General features: G+C 43.1%; 1 long non-coding RNA gene across 1 annotated transcript; it reads left to right on the top strand.

The window, feature by feature from the left end:
- The first annotated feature begins 12,461 nt into the window (after nt 1-12,461).
- LOC125324312 lies at nt 12,462-15,470 on the top strand. Its single transcript, XR_007202923.1, has 2 exons — nt 12,462-12,666; nt 13,030-15,470. It is a non-coding gene; the product is annotated as an uncharacterized LOC125324312 (long non-coding RNA).
- The last annotated feature ends 3,842 nt before the right edge of the window (nt 15,471-19,312 follow it).

The raw sequence follows: 19,312 nt of genomic DNA, 5'->3' as shown, positions 1-19,312 counted from the left end.
TTATGATGTATCTTTTGTGTATATATTTTAATCACTTTCAGCTTTTGGGTTGTATACAAAGTGTGTCATTAGATAAGTCTGAGACACTTCACTACTTGCATCTGTCCCATCAACTTCTCAAAACACATAAAAGTAGATAGACTTTCCCTGCTGTTTCTTTTTCCAAAACTACCCTTAAACCTGATTAAAAAGAAAGATCTCAGTTGAAAAACTCTGTTCATGGGACTGTTTCACACAGCAAGATGCTGATGGTCTGATGGCCATGGTCTGATGATGGCTGTAGCCCTAAGTCATGAAGAATTTAACCTAGGAAGGGAAGGAACCCATTACACCACAGGATGGGATGCAGGGCTGGTGTCAGGAGAACATAATGTAAAGATTCTCTCTCACTGTGATAGACTTGGTAGATCAGGTCCTTGCCCTGCAAGATGGACTTGTTCTAAGCATTATTTCACATGGATGCAATGGAGGAAAAAGAATTAGATGTTCAGCTTTGCAAAATACAGAGACCTGAATTAATCTGCTGGAAGTCATTAAGTGCTGTCACATGCAATGCTGGCAGATGCTGAATTAAAATTCTGGTCCACCTATGTTAATTCTGTGCTTCTTCACCTGGATTTGCCATTTGGAGGGAAAATACATCACACAATAAAGAAAAATGATCTTGGAGTGGCAGCTTTGCAAGCTTCTTTCTCCCTGGTTTTGTTTGAAGGAATGGTTCCTTATTTTTGGCAGCGAGCCGACTTTCTGTTTAATTTTTGTTTAAAGATTAGACAGTGTTAAACAGATAACACATTCATAAGAGTTAAGTGCTTTATAATGTAGTTAATAAAACCCAAACAAACACATCATGAGCTTGGGGGCTATAGTGCAAAAGGAGTGAAATGTGATGATCATATTTAATGATATCTTGATGCCAGAGGAAACAAATGGTGATAAGTTTTACAATTAGGTAAATAATTGCACCCAGTTTGTAAGAATTAAACTGCATTGATTTAATGAGCTCTGGCTCATTAAAAAGTTCATGAGAAACAACAGCTGCTAAACAAAGTGACAAGACAGAAATGGGGCAAACAGTGCATATGCAAGTAAAACTATATGGAATTGAAATTACAGACAGTGATTTTTTTAATCAATAGGTGAATTTCCATACCATAAGGATGTGTGTTTTTTCTCTGAACTGTTCAGAAAACTTAGTAGTCCTAAGATTTTTATGTATGGATTTTGTGGTTTAATTTGTATGTCTGAAGGAGTGAATGTGGCCTTGTCAGCCTAACACCTCTCCAGATACAGATGCAAGGCCATGTTCATGCTGGAGAGTTTTTTACATTCGTGCAATCACCCCCTGTAGTCACACACAGAGTGTAGCACATCTGGTGTGTAGCACCTCAACTGATCTTTGTACAGAGATTTTTGTAGTACTCCTGTACAGCGCTGTTGTAATAGCAGTGAGTTAGTAGGTAAGAATTGCCTCCTGTAATACAGTAATACATTGTATTACAGTAGGTTTTGCAGTAGTGCTTCACATAGAAACACATCTTTTGCATTTAATGACTTCTGTAGTTCCACAACTGCAGGACTTAACACCTCTTTAGGAATTGAATCCAGGTTTCCTCGTATGTGTGTTGTACTTGGAGAAGGATCTATGCTATTTGATCCCCCATGTCTGGATATTGCTTACAGTGAATTTTGCTAAAGAACAGATTCACCTCTCCCACTCCCACCTAGACTTTTGTTTACATGATCCCACAATTTACCTTGTTAAAAGTAATTCTGGAGACAAACTGAATACATTTTTGCCTGTTTTACAGAAACCTCTGTCTGTGGTTTACATAAATCTCTCCAGAGCTGTCACAGGCTTCCAGCTACTGCCTTTGAAGCAGATTGCTGATGTGAAGGGTCAAGGCTGACTGACCGCCCTCCTGTTTGGGAAGCATCCAGTGATATCTGAAGAACCTTTGCCATATTGCACTCTGGACCCTTAACATTGCCATTCCCAGAGCACAAGCTCTGTGGAAAAAGCTGTGGACACAGCTGAGATTCCAGAAAGCATTATTTAACATTTCCCAGTACTGAGGGAGGTTTGCCTCCATCGCTGCATCTGAGTCCTGTGTCTAGGAAGGACAAGCTTTGCACTGTACACGGAGGGGACTCATAGTGGCAGGGACTTGTTGATGGAATTTGGCAGAATTCCATCAATCAGGTGGTGTGGGGGAGCATCCTACCCTTGACAGTGTTGGATTCCTGGGGAGGGGGAAGAGAACTGTTGGCAAACGCAGTGTGTCAGTTTACATTCAAATACTGGGGAGACTCCTGGAGTGTCCTCAGTCACAGCTTGTTTCACCTGACCCTGTCAATCTGTTCGTCTGGTTAGAGGGCTTTGCAGGGGGGAAAATCATTGCTGGAAGTGGGGACAGATGCAAGTTCCCCATGAAGTGATGAGAGTAACATTTTCCAGCAGTGGTCCTAGAGGGTGATGCACAAAAGGTGAGGGAATATATCTGTGGACACGTTTTGAATCTTCTCCTTCAAACTATAAAACATAGCTGGGTTATTCAACCAATCAAGCTGCCACTTTATTTGTAGTGCTGTAGGCAAAGCAAAGTGAGCCATGAACTTTAGGATGACTGCACCAAATATCTTTGATTTTAGATTTTATCTTTGATTTATCCAGATCGTGGGATCTAACAGCTGCCCATGTAAAATTTCTCTCATGAACAGAGCAGCCAAGGGTGGTGTTTCCAAGCAGAGCTAAGTCCAAAGCTGAGCTCTGTGAGATCAGGCAAGCCTCAAAGGGCTGCCCTCCACCCCTGCTTATCCCTTGAACCCACAAGCTTCTCTAATCTCTTCCTGAGCCATTTCAGCTCATTAAATCAGCAGAAAACTGTAACTTTTATTTCCTTGAAGCAGCTTTTTGTCCAGACACAGCTCAGGAAGGCCTGGGATGAAGAAGCACAGGAAGAGTCCCTTCCCTGTGTCATGCCTGGAAAACACTAAATCAGTTCTCTGCCTCTCCTGTAACTTGAGTCTAAGTTAAGCTTGTGCTCTGAGCTGCCTTCCAGAGAAGCTTACATTTCCACAGAGTGCAGAAGGACCTGGGGGTGTGAATTGGCTTCACTCAGCTCAATTTAGCATCCATAAATGCCTCTTCCTGTACCTGATGTTGTAATTCCAGCATTTCTTATTAATAGTAACCCATGCACGTAAACTGTTGTAAATTGTCTTGAATCAGCCCCAGCAGCAATATCAGCTACACTGACTAGATAAGCACCACAATTTTTTTCCTTGACATGTGCCAGCGATTTACTGTGTGTATTTAGCTTGTACTCCCAAAATCGCCGGGTCATTGTAAACTTGCAAGCTAATTCTGAGACATTCAAGAAGTCACAGGCTTCCTGCAGTTTGTTGATTTGCTTTTTAGCACGTTAAGGAAAGTAGGTAGAAATGTACCCTGCATGGATTTTAGTTTTATTGATCAGTACTTGGACTAGGAATTCAAATTAATACATTTAAAAGGGTGCAAGTTAGATGGCAGGGGCTTCCAGCTTCCAAAAGTGTAATTCGAAGTGGTTTATTTTAAAAGTTTAAAAATAGTGAAGCATTCTGCATGAAAACTATCCTGTAAGCAGATAAAAACTGGATTTCGTGTGATCATGAATTGTCTTACCCTTTTATAACTTCATTGTGACTGCTCTGCCTGGCTGGGCTGGATCTATGCCTGAAAGCATAAGCCCTTATCCGAGCTATTTTGAAAAGTTCACAGAACTGAAGACAAACCGTTAATGAACCTTATGGGATAGGTATCAACACCCCCCATTTTTTTCCAAGTCATTCCAGTAGTTACAGATTGGTGCTCTTCTCACTGCTGCCTTCAGTGATCGTCACACTCATGTATTTCTTCATCAGTGAGTAGATTCAAAGCCCTTTAAAATGATGTGATTTCCTAAACTTATTGTTTACTTTTCCTGATGCACCCTGTAGTCACTCACTTCTGCAAACTTATTCCTCATTGCAATTATTGAATGTGTGATGCTGCTTAATGCATTTCAGATTATATTGTGCCTGCCTATGTTATGTGATGTTCAGTAGCACTGCAGCTGATGGAACTGCTTGGGGATGTGGAGCTCACCTTTCAAATCAAATAAACCCACAAAAGTAATTACATTCCACTCTCTCTCCATCATTGTTCCATCGTTGTACAAAACATAATTAAATTGTCTTGCACTATGATAGGAAGTACACTTAGAGGACATCTACAGCCCCACATCCTTCATGGACTGAAGGAACTTGACATCTGTCCCTGTTTGTACAAGGTAATTTCAATAACCTTTAATAAAATAAACAAGTTTTTGCTGACCTGACTTCCAGAGAGCAACTGAATGACCTGCACAAGCATGGATGATTTATCCTCAAGTGCTCATTCCTGTTCTCTTTGCACTCTCTCTCCCCCTCTAATTCTGCCCATGCTAAAACTCCACCAGTGCTGGAAAAGATTTGTCAGTGCAGTTAGACTTCGGAAAGCGTTCCAGCCAGGGAGGCTCCCCTGGTAGAGCAAGCTCCTGTTTCTGGGACAGTTTATGTCACCTCTGCATAGAAAACCTGCTGAGTCAGCCCAGCCACCTTGGATATCTAACATGTGTCTAAGAGAACTGTTCCACTATGGCATCATTACATTGCTCCATATAGTAAGTGCTACTGGTACAGTGTGGTATTCTGACAAAAATTGATTTTAGCTGTAGCAGCACCACTTCTAAGAACCAGCCAGGGCTCTGCTTCATTTTTGCTGTAGTAAATGAGAAAAAAATACAGTTGTGACTTCTGGACAACCTCTCAGTTGCCTTTTAATGTAGCATTTGTGACCTGTAATATTATCTAAATGCCCATTATAAGATGTTGGCTATTAAAGGAATGCAGAAAAAATATGTAGAAAGAGCCTGCTCCTCTTCTACATGTTTTTGCCAGGAAAAATGCCTGTGGACACTGGCCTTGGGCAGCCTTTGCTCCCATGGATGGCTCCTTGGCAAAGGAAAGCACTTCATTGAAAGATCTGCCAGGCATGATGAGGCTGTGATTCTGAAACCTGATACGACAGAAGCCATCCTGGACTTGCTCAGCAGTGAAGTGTTGATCTAGGAATTTAACGGGAGAAAACACAGCACCTCACAGACATTAATGGCAGAATATCAGCACCTGACATGTGATCCTGGGGGCAGTATGACTAATCCTAAAATACAGGCTGAGAGGATGAAGTGCCTGCAGGGCTGCTCACCTCCCAGTAGGATTTTAGAGGGTTCTGGTCAACTGGCTTAGAAAACTTTTCAATGGGGAACTATGAAAAGGAAAGATGGATATACACTTTGATGATGGGGTTTTTCTCACCTACCTTTAGATAAACAAAGCATACATTTATAGTTGTCTAGTCATCTTAAGTGAAAGAAAAAAGACAAGTTACTTTGACTCATCTGTCCTAATCCAGATGTCTGCCATGGGGTAAAAATGTGTTGATTCCTAAAAGTGCATTTTCCTTCCCTTCACTCTGAAACTGGGCTGAATCATTAGAGGGGGAAAAAAAAAAAACCGATTGATTTTCAGTCTGATTCAGTCTGAAAAGTGAGTAGGAACATGGGGGGGGGGGGGGGAAAGGAGGTGGTGTCACTGTTTTGGGAATAGTCCTTCTTAGCTGAGCATAAGGCAGCCACAAAGCTGCACCTTCAGAGCAAGGGGAAGGTCATTCCTTCCAGCTGAGCACCAGGGGCAGCAGGGCATGTGCTCCTCTTGAACCCCTGCCAGCTGCAAAAGAGAATTACTGCAGCCAAAGCAACTGCCAAGGTCAAGTGACTGCTGTGTATTTATAGCAACACTGAGTGCGCAGGCTAACAAAGGAAAGGGAGCAGGTCTAGGAGTGCCACCTCCAGCTCAGGTTCCCTCTGCTGCCTGCCTGGTCTGCAGCTATGATGAATTCTGTCATGATCTCTTTAGCAGATGTGAAAAATTGAATCAGATCAGGTTACCATATGAATGAGACTCAGTGGATCCTTGCAAAGACTGCTCTGGAACACTTGGGTTGACCAGTCCTCAGGGATCTGATGGCACTTCAGGATGCAAAATGACACACTGACCACAGAAATAGGAAAAGAGAAATTCTAGGTGCTTCTGCCTGTTCAGGGCCTCAGACAGTGGTACTTGGAGTTTTATTTAGACCAGGGTGCTTCTTCACTGGTGAAATGTCTTATAGTATGAGATTTGGTGTTGCAAAAGGTTGCAGGTAACAGCAACATCCCTTAAAAAAGTAAATGTGTAGTACGTGAGCCACTGAGGCTGTTCAATTATGTAACTAATTATGTCTTCGTCTCTGATGTTTACATGGTGCTGCCCTCACTGGCTCTGGGATACCTATTCCAGGTATCTGGGTCAGGAAATAAAGTGTGCTTTACTACTGAGTTTCATATAAGCCCTTCTTTGCTGCCACTCCCCCTCAGAGCATGCAGAGCCTCCTGTTTATTCTTATTCCTTTCCAGCTGGTCTGAAGATTGAAAACCACAGTGGAGATGGCCCAGCTTGAACTTATCTATGGCTTCCTTCAGGTGGAAAATGAAGATCAGAACCATACAGTTGGATGGCTTTCTTGGAATCTGTTTTTATTGAGAACTTTCATCCTCATATTTATGCTCCGGTAGGATAAATTCCTTAGCTGGCCAGCTCAGAGTGTGCCAAGGTAATGTTTATTCTCCCAACTGGTATTTTTTAGTCTTTGCTCTACTTGTAGCTTCAGCCTAAAAGCCAATGGAAACTCAAACTGGAACAGGAAGTGTCACTGCTTTTGATGAAGGTTTAAAGTTTTTTAGGGGGAATGCCTTTGAGAAACTGGGGAGCCATTTTATGCTGTGGGATCACATGATCAGTTTCCAGACACAATCATGGCACAAGCAATCTTACATCATGGTGTCTCACATGTTGCCTTCATCTCCATTCTGCCTATCTTTGCCTCCTCCTAACTTATGCTTTGCCCTGTTCTCAGTGAAATCTAACCTGTCCTGAATTCTGTGTCAGGGTAAAATCTGTGTGTTGTGTATACCCGGCTCCAAAGAATTTGTAATGATCACAACTCAGCTGATGATTTCTGTCATCCAGTTACTCTTTTGACCATGAAGCAGATTTTTATTTCACTCACAGTGTCAGTAATGTATATGAAGGGCCTGGCATCTTTAATGATTCCTACAGACTCTCCAGACTTAAGTTCCCTTTGCTCCAGCCTTCAAGGTCATCACTTCTCTGCCTGAAAAAACCTTAGGAAACCTTACCTAAGCCCTGACTGCTCTTTCTTTTCTCTCATGCTCCAACTATTTTTCTTATCTTAAAGTGTATTTTTTTATCTTTAATTGTGTCTTTCCACTAGGTGCAGAAGAACATAAACCCAGGATGTTTTATAGACTCTGGGGTCCAAAAGCACAAACTTAAGTTGGAGCTTGAGGTTTCTTACAAAGGGAATAGTGCATTTTACAGCAGGCATGTAAACCAACAGCAAATAAATGGCTCCAGATAGGCTTGGCCATCTGTGAGACAGCAGGACCAAGGAGCAATATAAAAGGGGCTGTAAAGGTTGTGTCAAGGCCCAGAGGTTTATCATTTATGTGTAATTGGATTTGCTGCCAAATGAGGAAGAAAGCGAGACTGTTACCATGAGGCAAAACCTCAGGACCTCTGCAGTATTTAATGCATAATAAGCATTGTGAGTGACAGCCTCTGTTATTATTTATTTCCACTGCGTTTCATGGTCTAGCAAGAGAGATAAATAAGGGAAGGGTTGTAATTACAGAATCAGAGCACAGATAAACCTCCAGCAGTCAGTAGCTTAGGGATGGAGTTTGCTGCTAAATCTGTCATTTGTTGGAATTCACAGGGGTGAATTCCTAAAGACTCTCTGACAAGGAGTCCTCAAAGCAACCCCAGCTGTAGGATGGGGGAGTGGTTAAACCTTGGGAAGATCTGGCCGCAGTTGTTTCAGAATGAGCTCCAGATCTAAATCAGACACTTTGGGATCACTTTAGTTCTGGCATCCCAGCATGGAAAATGCCTGGAACATTCAATTCAAGCTTATTCCTCAGAAGGAAAAATCACAGCTCATGCCTGTGTCTGCTTTCTAGTAATTTTACATAACAGGTAAAGAGAGGTGTATAAAACAACTTGTTTTGAATTTTCTTAGCAAGGCATCTCCACTAACACACTTTTGGATGTAACCCTTAGGCAAAGCCAAAAGCCCTGCTGTGGTACAATAACTGAAGGGATGTGATCACCTCAGGCATTTGGAACTGCTCACTGACACAAGCAAGCAATTCCAGTGCCTGCGTAGCTTCCAGCCCTTCTGGAAGGTAAATCCAGGTTCCTTGGCTCACATGACCCCTCAAAAGGACAAAGATCCCATTTCTGCAACTTTATTGTCTCAGGGGCTTGTAAACTTCTTTACCTAGGCTAGCACTTAGCCTTATTTCTTTCATTTACCTCAGTGGGAATGCTTATTGTAGTTTTTGTCTGAAATGAGTACAAGAAATTCCTTTAGCAGAATAAAAGCATTTCCTATCTAGTCACTCTTGTATTTACATCCTTAAAACAGTTTTAGTATTGTTTAGACAAATATCTGCTTATTTTCACAATTAAAGTAACTTGTCCCCTAATGTGTCAGATGTTTACGTTTTGCCAGGAGCTGTTCTTGTAGATATTCTGCCAGTTAGGCAAAAATACACTCCAAGGAATTTAAACCAGGAAATTCAAGAGAAAAAAATAACTGCAGAAAGCAGTGCATTTCCTCTTCAGAGCCTGGATTCGATGAAGCCAGGAAAGAATTTCAAAGCAGCATCTCAAAAAGGAATAGAAATTATCAACAGCACTTAGAAGACAGCACTGTCTATTCATGTATTGTGTTAGTAAAATAGAGTATCCAAAAGTATTAGTAATCCGGAAATATGTAAATCCAATTGTTACTCGGTAACTTAACTAATTAAGTAAAATTAATAAAACCGACTTATCTTTTCAACTACCACATGGTTCCACATACACAGCCACAAGGAAACTGTGTGCAGACTCAGTCTTTTATAACTGCATCTTCTACAGGGCAGAATGAGAGCCTAAAATACACACGAAATACAGCAGAGAAAAAAAGATAGAGAATGGAATGTCATCACACTTTAATTTTCCCAATCACTTAAGTCATCTTCCAGTTAGACCTGCTGGAGTTGGATCTGTTTCTTCCCGTGTAGAAAGTGAAACTTGAGAAAAAAAAAAAAAAAAGTATTTTTAATTTTCTTCTTGCGATTTCTTCACATGGATACACATAGATTTTCCTACGAAAGCAAACAGCTGGAGAAAGGTTAGGCTAAAGTTTTCTCAGGAGCCTTATCTCAGCACATAAACTCTGAAGAGCCTTTGTGTTTCCCTGAAGTCCATAGGGAGTTTGCTTAGCTATTCCTCTCTGTGAACAAGGGCTACCCAGAAACATCAGCATTCTTTTTACCAGAGATAACCTTTATCTCCAGCACTTCAGAGGATAGCTGTAATTGCTCTACTTGTTGGAGTCAACAGAAGACCAGCGGCGAAGTTGTTTGTCCCAAGCCCGGTCTCCTCCAACAAACAGAGCAGGGTACAAACCTCCTCCTTCAGCACTCTGGACTAGAGCTGGGAAGACAAAAAGCTCAAATACTTTCATCCCCCTCTCCAAGGCTGCTTATTTTATTTTCCACCCTGCCTCCTGAAAGATATCACAGCTTCAAATCTGATCATTTTTACAGGCCCTGCCTGTGGGTGACTGTCAGTCTCTTATCTCTTGAGAACTACCAGTAACTCCTGGGCAGTTCAGTAGCAGACGAGGGAGGAGCTGGGTTCTCAAAACCACTGCCTGTTTACACACTCAGTGAAAAAGCACCAGAAGAGATGAGAATTTTTCATGCTTTCTTCCTACATGGAAAGTTATGAGCTTGCTTTCTTCCTAGCCATCAAAGAGTCTATATGATAGAGACATTTCATAAAACAGACTCCATTCCTCCTGCAGCCTGTAGCATTTCTCAGTATGCATGGTCCTCAGGACAAGCTGGAATGAAAGAATGGGCAGAATTTGTCACTCCTGTTGCCACAGGACAGCAATGGAGCCATTGCAGGGATGGGACAAGGAAGGTTTGGGCTGGCACACCCACCCACACAGGCAGAAGAATGTGGTGTAAACTGGGTGTCTGGGAAGTACAAAGGAGAAAAAAAAAATATGGGAAAAAATGTACTAGTTTGTTGATTAGTAAAAAAAACCCGTTGCAGGCACAGCTTGTCCCTTTGTTCTTAAGCCGGGGCAGGGCTCTGGTGACACAAGGACAGGCGGGTGTGTACTGTCAGGGTGGTCGGGCAGGGGTAAAACAAAAGCTGGAGGATGAGAGCAGGAGGTGTGCTGATGCGTGAGGATGTATCGCCGATTAGTGCACCAGCAGCGGTGCGTGGAGACCAAGTGAGTCTGAAGGAGGACAAGTGCCCTGTGTGAAGTGACGCCGAAAGAGCCGGGGGCAGGGGTTGTGCCTCCACCGCTGGCACACGTGCCAGGACATCCCACGTGCCAGGACATCCCACTGCTCCCTGGCACTGGTCCCTGCTGAATTCAGGGTCCCCTCCAACGCACATTCCTCTTGGCTGCTCCCTCTGCCAGCAAACACTCCCCACTGGTTGAACCAGCGCCTCTCTTTTTCAGATCAGGCCAAATCTTTAGTTTCTGCCTGCCAAACCCATTCCCATTTTTTCCCTCATGTACTGGTTTTGATGAATGCACTCAAGCACACCTTGGCAAAGCTAAAAAAGCTTCTAAGGATGGCAAAATGGTTGTGAAGCAGCTCTGCAGTCTGATGGTTTTGTATGCAAGAGGTTCCGCCACCAAGAAGCAGCACAGCACAGCTGAAGAGATTAATGACTCCAGCTAAGAGGACAGATGGTAATTACTTAATGTGCTTGGGACACGTTGGGATCATTGGAGGGGTTCCTGTTGCATCATTTCCGCTCTCATTAAGTCTTGATAGACTCTTTCTTCCCCTGTGTATTTAAATTTTTCTTCTCCCGTGTATTTCAAGACAGCAGTGATGAAAAAAGCAGAAAGTGTCGTGCAGTGGAAAACACCGGAGATGATTTAACTCAAACGGTTTCTCAGGACCAATCTAGGATAGATTTTGCTACCAGTTACTCTCCTGCTACCTTAACAAAATTATCCCCCCGGGGGGGTGGTTTTTGCTCTTCCTGAGAAAGAAAATTTTCTTTTTGCATTTCAATGAAAGGCATTCAGCCTCCTTTCTCCGCCCCCAGGCTGTTTCCTGTGCAAACCCTCAGATTTTCATTTTCTTTTTGAACCAGCTACATTTGCATTTCACTGAGCCCTCTGAGGCATCTTCTTTGTCAGGGTGTGAGAGAGGGCTGTGCTGGGGACATGCTGAAGTCTTCTCTTTTGAAACTGAGGAGTCACAGTCAACATCCTTGATCTGGTACTGAAAGCGAAAGACAACTGCACTTGTTCAGAGAACATAGTATCTGAATATCTATTTTCGAAGACGCCTGTATTCTTTGGTAATTAACTGTCATCGGTTAGCATAGCTACGGAAGTGATTTTCTTGCAAAGAGGAGCTTACCGCTTCCTCTATCACCTAACAGAACCTATCAACTGGCTAGTTTGAATATTGACAATTTTTTAATTGTCTGGAGTTGTCTGAGGGAGCCAGGACCAGGTCCTTCGCAGCACAAGCACAGTGACAGCTGCAATGTCGGCCTTTCTGCCAGCCTGTGGCTCCTGTGCCAGCTGGTTTTTCCCATGCAGGCCGTGTTTGTGCAGGTATGGATGCAGACAGGGGATAACATAGGGTTGTTACACTGGGCTGTGAGATGTACGGAGAACTCGAGCTTGGAGTGCCTGGAGTTTCTGCGCAGACAAGAAGTGTTTGGAGCACTCTTTAATGTTTTAACCCCCCAATCCCGCTTAGGAAGTCAGGATGCCAGAACAACTAGAGTGCCTGATGGACCTGAATGTGAGGGTCTCCAGCATGAACATATATTTAGCAAGGTGAATTCTGACCAGCGTCCTTGACTCAAGTTTTCACTCTGTTGTGCCATCTGTCTGTGTGCAGTGGATAAGCAGATTTGCTATCCCTCATGCAGCTCTAAGATGGATTGGCTTCCAGAAGTAAATTGGAAAAAAATAGCCTCTGCTCTTGGGCATGGTGACGTTCAGTGAGGTGAAATCATATCCATGATTGTCTGTGGTGGAGGAAATTCCTAAGTGGCACAGGGGAGGAAGGAGCAGAAGCAACCTGAGATTTTTCTTTAATATGTCTGGCTGGCACACGCTGGCATTGTGAAAAGCTTATTAGTAATTTATATTTGTCCTCTAGAGGCTTTATCTTTACTCCATTCGATGTTGATGTTGCTCTGCCAGTTCCACGTGGATGGCGAGGCCTGCCAAGTGTACAAAAATAATTGGGAGGATCAGCAACATAGCAAGCCGGTTTGCATCACAGCAGCCACGGGTGTGCATTCCATTCACCACCATTAGGAATCATCCTGCCACGAAGGGAGGTTATTTCAGACACTGACCTGGAAGCAGCACCCGTGCCAGAGGGAATGAGGCAGAGCCTGTTTCAGAGGCAGATGTGGGCTGAGGTGAGTGGCAAAGCTGCAGATTCAGATATGGGCAGTGCCGAGCAAGGAGCTGGGATTCCACATGTAGGATTCTGGTGTGGCCAACCAGATCTCTTAGAGAGATCCTCTCCCAGGAGGGAATTAGGGTTTCCATAGCGTGCAAAACAAAGCCAAACTGCTTAACAGTCTCATTGTCCTCCTCAATTCAGCCCAAGGGCAATACGGCCAAGCAAAGCTGGGGTAGAAATACCAGAGGAAAGATTAACCTTTGGCAGCTTCCCCTTCAGCTTTGTTGCTGTGTGAGGAGTGGCTGTTTCAAATTACAGAGCTATCTCTAGGCTGAACCTTGGGAAATGAACATCAAACTTTCATTCTGCTTTGTAGGGGTGTGCAACGGCACGGCAGAAGCTGGGATGATGGCAAGTCCTCAAGTTATATTCCTGGCTTTGAAAAAATGTTCCACCGAAACAGCCATGGATGCTCATTCCACCACGTGTATTTGTGCTCTGATGCTGTGCAGAGTTAAAGAACAGCCGAATCTTTGGTAGGATATGTGAGGGTTTCTTTTCTCACCTGCTGATATCAAGTATCTGAACTAAAAAAAGAGTGGTGCTGTTATTTGGGAGCAAAACAGGCTGTTTGAGAGGCAAAAGCAGTGCTTGTGTTTTGCAAACTTCAGCAAGAAATGTAACGTTTTCACACCAAGACACACATCAGGCGAGTAAACTGGATAAAACCCCCAGTCATGTTTTTGTGATGGAAGTGTGTAATTTTCACAATTGAGATATTTTCACAATTGAGATATATGATATTTAGAAATCCATAACTTTTTAGGGAGAAGGTCGGAAAGCATACATTTGAGGTTCCTGTGCAATTATTATATAATCTTTCCTGTCAATAACCTGAATTGTCATTGCACATGTAATTAACAGAGTGAAAGTCCTATTTTGCAAATAATTGGGATTTATATGTTAAACAGGAAAAGAGCCTTGTTTCAGCTAGCAGGCTGCTTCTTTTTCTCTGTGCAGAATTAGTTTAGCACGTCAATCTCCTATTCGTGCGTGAAAAAGGATGGAATCACAGATGCACAAAAAAGGACGCAAACAGTTAAGGCAGCCTTTGCCTGCAGTACAAGTATGTCTGGACTGCCTCTTGATGAAGTTTCTTGGAGATCATTTGTGTTCATAGTGTGTTATTTTGATTCCTATTGCTGCAGCCTTCTAACTGTGCCATCATAAATGAATAGTTTTTAATATATCTTGTAAAATACTCCTGAAAATTCTCCTTGTGACTGCAATTTTTTGACAGAGGTTGCAGCTTGCTTTGATCACAGACTACACAGAAACCTTTGTACCAGTGCAGGCAATGAAATGTGGACTAAGTCATTGCTCTGGTGGTTTTAATACTTGACATTTGTTGGGTGGAAGAAAAAGAACCTCTGAGTTGGGAGAAAATCCATGGGACATTCTGATCTATAGGAACTGCATGGATAAAGAACCCCAGGAGTCCTTTACTCTCTTGGACAATGTTTTATTTTTGTTTCTAGCTTAGGAATGGTTTTGTACGTTACTTATAAACTGGAATTTAAATCGTATGCACATGTGAAACAATGTGAGTTTTAAAGAAAATAGAGTTCTATCTTATATAAGCTGTCTGATGCCACATGAACAAAGTAGTCCAGTGTTGGTCGTGGTTTGCATTAATGCCTGTTAACCCCAGCTCTTTTGTAAAACACTGATGTGGAAGCTCCCTTCCCTGCCTTTGGAATCGAAAAGAGAATTAGCAAAGCAATAGGGAGCACATGAGGGAATGAAGCCTTGGCAAAACCAGCCTGTTTTCCTAGCAATACCCCAAACACAATCCTACCAGCACTCTGCATGTCCTCCTGCAAAGGTTAGAGGAAAGGGGAGTGTGCTGTTTATCAAAGCCTCTCCCATCTGCTTGGGGTAGATTGCTTTGCCCTTCAGAAACTGATAATTAAACCACCACTAACCTGGGGGCTGTTTAGTGCCCTGGACCACCCAAGAGGTGGGTGTGGGAGCCATTTTTTTAAGGAAGATACACAAATGCACCCATCTCACAATCCTGCAGCTTTACAGGTAAGAGAGGCCTTGGAAAGACAGACGCTAATGATTCTCTCAGCAAATAAAAACTGCTCCCAGTCGCATGGCTTTGTTTGTGCAGTGGTTGAATATTATCTAAATTACAGATAGGAGAGGGTGGCTGGCTAGACCAGCAGTCTTTTGTCCAAATTCTTGTTTCCCTTGCGCCTTCCCTCTGCCTCAGGCAGCCATGAAAATCCTGGTGCCAATTTCACCCCACCATCACTTTGAGTAATATCAGAGGAGGAAACCATGTTTGAAGTTTGTCACCTGGAGCTGCTCCAAAGTGGAAAGACTGCTGGGGACACACTGGGAGAGGGGACACCTGGTACATTTAGGGGCCTGTTCTTGCAGAGCAAAGTGACTACATTTGACAGCATGTGCTGTAAGACCTCAAATCCGAGGGTTAGCAGCATGGCACAGGGTGAAGAACAGTTGTCTCTTGCCTCACCAGGTTTATTTTCCATTGACTTGAAGGGTTATGCCTTACCTTGCCTCTTCCTTTACTTTCAGTTTCTTAATAGAGGACATAGCAATCAGTCAATTTAGTTTTAATTATGTGAGGGAGGGGTAGAAGGAGAGGACTGAATACTGCAGACCACAGAGAACATTTTTCCGCTTACTACTTATTTGTTGGTAATTACTAACCCTTTACACTGAAGGGCTTTCCAGGCACCTGGATGATTTGCATTCATTAAAACAGCGTAGCATTTCCATTCTCCATGCGTGGCTGCCTTTCTGCTATTTTCTGCACTCATATGAACAGTCTCTGAAGTATCCCAGATGACCTAAGGGAAAACCCAAAAAAAAAAAAAATCAAGTGAACTATGAAAAGTCTTCTGGTTCCCTTATATGCCTTAAATTGCACTGCTGCTGTGTCACTGAGAGCCGAGTTAGAAACAAAGGAGTCAGAGAGGCTCACTAACAACACACAGCTGTTCCCTTTAACTTAGACGGGATTTGCACCAGCCTTTGACCTCCTCCTGAGGGCAGGGGAGAACAGGGGTATTCCTTTCACAGTCTCTTGGCTTTGCTGCTTTTATTTACTGCAGACTTCCTGCTGCTGGGTGGTTTATTTCAGTTGAGTGTTCACGGCTGTGCACACACAAATCACTCTTAACTTTCACTTCACACTGCACAGACACCAGAGGTCCTGCTGAGTGTTTGGGGCTCTGTCATGGGTGGGGTAGAGCAGAAATCCTTCATTCAGAGCCCCTGAAGTCTTTCCAGAGGTCTGGGCTCTCCTGCTGAGCTGCATTCATGGCTGTGGAGCCAGAAAAGTGACTGGTTCTCACTGCAGCCTGTCACTTCCCCTGCCTGAAATGAGTACCACGTGAGTCACTCATCTAAAATTTCCCTTCTTGCAGATTTTTCTTTCACATTGATGCTGGTCTCAGAGGTGTGATCAGTTCTGCCCAGGCTTCTGTTTCACTCATGGTTAAACTTGTAATTTCCTTGTATTTTTCTCAAAACTTTGTTCCATATCATCTTCACTTTATATCCCAGTAGTTGCTGTGTTCTAATTGTCATAACTTTTTTTCCCAGCAGTGTCCTAATGACAATCATAAAATAAAATTGATCAGAATAATTATAGTGTTGGGACAGAAGGGAGTGTTGTTCCTGTTTCTGCCTTTGCCACGGGCAGGTACGGTGACCTTGTCCTTGGAAGCTCCTCTGTGCATTTCCTCCTCTGTGACGTGTGTTGGTCTTGATGGGATAAATTGCAAGGAAGTAATTCCAGTGGCCTGTCACAGCCAGCCCAGCCCAGGCTTCCTGCCAGAGTAGTGTGTATTTCCTTATGTCATGGTGTAACCCCAGATGGCAGCTCTGCACCATGCAGCAGCTGCCTCATTCCTCTCCAATGCTGGGAATGAGGAGGAGAATTGGGGAAAAAAGACATAAAACCTGTGTGTTGATGTAAGAGCAGTTTAGTAATTGAAATAAGTTAAAATCTAATAATAATAGTAATGGTCATGAAAAAGGAGATAGTAAAATAGAAGGAGGAACCAAAGGCAAGAAAAACAAGGGCTGCACAGTACAATTGCTCCCCACCCACTGCCCAATGCCCAGCCAGCTCCTGATTGGGATTGGTAGCTCCCAGCCAGTTACTCCCAGTTTCTATACTGAGCATGATGTTCTGTGGTATGGAATATCCCTTTGGCCAGCTTTGGTCAGCTGTTCTGGCCATGTCCCCCAGCATTTTGACCACCTGATTGCTGACTGAGCCTGGGAAACTGAAAAGTCTTTGATTTACAGTAAGCACTGCTCAGCAGCAACTAAAACATCAGTGTGTTATCAGCGTTATTCTCATCTTAAATCCAAAACATAGCACTATACCAGCTCCTACAGGAAAATTAACTCTATCCCAGCCAAAACCAGGCCTCCTTATCAGTGCTTTCCAAGGAGATTCAGGAGATGTGTCAGCTGTGTGCTGCCCCTGGCTGCTGTGAGAATTCCTCCCATTCCTCCTGGGAGCTGCTGGAGCAGGGCAGGTGCAAGCTTGGCCTTTCTGGCTCAGTGAGAACGATTTTGGATGTGACCATCATCAGTTCTGCATTTTTCTTTCCATAAAGTGCTTTACCTCCAGCCATGGCCTATGAAATCAGCTCCAGAAGAGATTTGCATCAAGAGTCATCATCAAAATACCAGCACAGTGTTACCCACACCAGCAAAAGTAAAATGGGGCAAGTGGAAAGAATTATAAAGGTTGAAAAGAGGAACACTTACTTTAATCGGTCAGTTTACACTGATTTTGTCTCCCTCTATCACCATCTAATACATCAGACATTGTGCTGGCAGGATTTCCTTATGGAGACACATCATTCCAAATAACTCTAAATGGAGAGCAGAGGTTGCTGAGTAGCTGAGTAGCTGTGAAGTGCATGGAAGGCAGAAGCAGCTCTACACAGGTGTGACTGCAAGGACTTTGAGTGGTACTTTAACTGAGTTCATCCCATCTGAGCTGTCATTTGTTCCACAAGATGATCTTCTCTCTCCTTTGCCTGTGCTCCTAATTCACATCTTAGTTGTGTGGGCACAGCTCTGTGTCTTTTTGCCCTCAATCAACACCTGTCTTCTAATCTTTGATGTGCCTTGATAATCTGCTACCAACAGATTATGGATACAAATATTGCTGCTAGCAAGAATTTTTCTTGCTTCTTTCCAGTTCTTTCCAGTCCCATGAGATATTTTTCTCTCTCACGGAAGATAGTAGCAGAGTTCTATAAACTGTGAACACCTGCGACCTTGCAGAGCTTTGTTTATGGTAAAAATAGAAAAATATTTTGACAATGGATGTTTTAGGATTTTAGCCAATCACCCCAAGGGGTGGCTGATCCTTTGACCAATTAGACTATGAAGAAAAAAGTCTATAAAAGAGTTTGCAAAATAATTAAATAAATCAATCTTGCTGCATAATTCCTGCCTGTTGGACCCCTCTTCTCCTCCTTACCACTGTGGGATACCGTAATAAACAAGGAAGTTTTTGATTCCCCTAAGGGAACAGTAGCCACTTTTAGCTCTTAATCAAGTGATTTTCTGGGTTACTCTCTCTCACAGCCTTTTCTCTTTAGCTGTTTTGTGATTCATGTGGGCTATTGCTTTTTAGTTTGTTGTTAAAGGCTCTGTTCTGATGCACCTAATGGCATTTGTGATGGAAAATGCATGCTGCTGTCCCAAGGATGATGAGATCTGACAGCTGGTATCCAGATATAACCACAGCAGAGGTCTCCAATCTTTCCCACTATTTTCCCCGTGGCATAGACTACATTCAAGCTTTTGGTGAACTGATTGTAAGAGCCAAGATCTCATTTATGAACAGACTCTGCCCTGAAAATGAAAATAAAGAACATGCTGAACTCCGTGGAGCTGTGGTTATCCAGTTTTGTGACCAACAAAGGAGGAATTGTATTTGGAATGAAAGAAAAGGTGAAGCCCATAAAGCTTTGTCCTCACATGAAGAACAGTCTAGGTACTCCTGATGCCAGTGATGCCACCACAATTTTCAGGATATACACAGAGATAGATAGATAGATAGATAGATAGATAGAATTTTTCTTAAAGTTCATGGCATCTCAGATTGTGTGACTGTATGGGAAAATAATCTCACTTAAAGTTTAGGGAAAGCAAATGTTCCTACTGTGCTCTAAAAAAGCCAAGCCGGAAGGCAAACAGGGGCTCAACATTTAAAATTAAGAGACAAAGACTTACTGTTTTTTCATGTCAGAATGAGAATTGAGAAACCCACCCAAACTTTCATCCTGGGTCACAGTGGTGGAAATGGCTGCTATTCCTGTAAGGGAGTGACTGATTTTGCTATTGCTATAGCCCTGGGTACATCCCTGGCTGGCAGAGACACCTTGCACCTTGTAGTGGTTCTTTCCCACTTGTCAAGCTGGGGCCTGCATCCTCCTCATGTACAGAGAAGATTTAAGACAGAAGAAAAGCTTCAGAACTTTGTTCTTTGTCCTCAAGGAGCTCACTGTACATAGGAGGGGATTGCCAGCAGTCCCTCCAGGCATTTTGGGTATCTTCATTTTGTGGAGTGGATTCAGCTCTGCCTGGTC

Source organism: Corvus hawaiiensis, chromosome 4 (assembly GCF_020740725.1).
Source record: "Corvus hawaiiensis isolate bCorHaw1 chromosome 4, bCorHaw1.pri.cur, whole genome shotgun sequence".
NCBI lineage: Eukaryota > Metazoa > Chordata > Aves > Passeriformes > Corvidae > Corvus > Corvus hawaiiensis.
The sequence above is the reverse complement of the archived record's forward strand: the minus strand, read 5'-3'. Positions and strand labels throughout refer to the sequence as shown.